The sequence below is a fragment of the Mesitornis unicolor genome, unplaced genomic scaffold (assembly GCF_000695765.1).
Source record: "Mesitornis unicolor isolate BGI_N332 unplaced genomic scaffold, ASM69576v1 scaffold30220, whole genome shotgun sequence".
NCBI lineage: Eukaryota > Metazoa > Chordata > Aves > Mesitornithiformes > Mesitornithidae > Mesitornis > Mesitornis unicolor.
In genome coordinates this window covers 1-1417 of record NW_010159422.1, presented here as the reverse complement: position 1 = coordinate 1417, position 1417 = coordinate 1, and positions in this window count along the sequence as shown.

The following is a 1417-nucleotide window of genomic DNA, read 5'->3' as shown; positions in this document are numbered from 1 at the left end:
TCTACGGGGATACGCATCACAACAAGCCTTTTGAGTGAGAGACCTCCACAGAGTTTTTACAAAACAGCGAAACGAGCGTAACTCTTCAGCGATCTGCTCTCTGGGGACCAACATAAACGGATACAGGCTGAGGACCCGGGGGGAAACTTGTTTCTACGCCAGTCCCCGAAGTTAATTTTTTGCTGAAGGCGGCTGAGATAGCGAGCACGCCGAGACTTAACTCTTGGCTTCCTGGCGCTGCGGGACAGATCACGTTAATCCGATAAGCGATAGGGTCGTCCGTGCGGGGCTCTACCGCAACGCCTGTGCATTTAAGTCTGCGGCCGTGACGCAGAAACTGATGGGGGGGGAAGGCTCCTTCCAAACTCCCAAGCACCGCGGAAAAAAAAAATATTAGGCAAGTCAAACACAAGACGCGGTCAGAAACGCATGCAAAGCCTGGGCTTCCCAGAGAGTCAGTAGCCTATCAGTTTCGTCCAGGTGATTTCTCTACAGTCCAAAGAGAAAACAAAATACATCAGCGTCTTCCGCAGGCAAAAAAATCGCTCTTTAAGAGAGGGAAATTCGGGGTCGGTCTTCAGAGGAGTCAGTACGCGAGCTAGCCTTTCTGATCAAAGGTCAGCCGGCTACAACTGTATATACATTCACGTACATACACGCACGCACACACATATACTGTACTTCATAAAATATTTACAATATAATCTGTAGAGAATTTAAACACAACAGGAATCCATTAATGTTCTCGGCAAGATTTTTTTTTTAAAGCAGCCTTGAAAATCAGCTTCAGTAGTTTGGTTCGTGTTGCTCTAAGAGTACTCGTGTCATGACCTTTCAGTCATTCTTGCGCAAAAAATAGAAAAGAAGCTCAGTGCACGGCGTTCAAGCTTTAAATCTCTATCTTTGTACTTGTCTTTGGTATAATGTCTTTCATGAATTTAAAGAAAGGTCGCAGCCGATCGCAAGCTCTGAGGCTTTTGAAAGGTCCACAGCTGAAAACTTGGGTTTGGGGATGTTGGTTAAATTGTGGGTTCTCTCTGTGGTTTTGTGTGTGCAACAGCGCGCTCTCTCTCTCACTCACGTCCTCCTCAGCAGTCAAACCAACAGTCTGCAACAACTTCGGCACTCATCGCCAATTTTTTTTTTTTCTTTTCGGTATCTGAAGCGGTCTTCCTCTAATTCGGCCACGGGAACCGGCTGCTTAACAGTATTTTAACCGCAGCAGGTGGAAGCCTGCTTTCGGAAACATGGCTTTTCCCTCGGCTGCTTCCAGCCAGCGGGATGGACACTGCCAGCCTGCGCCGAGAGCCCCCCACGCACACGCACACACTGAAAACCAAAAGTAACCAACCAGCAACAATAAAAACAATGAAAAAAATTATATGAGCCACTACTTTTGAACGAGTGAAAGCTTTCC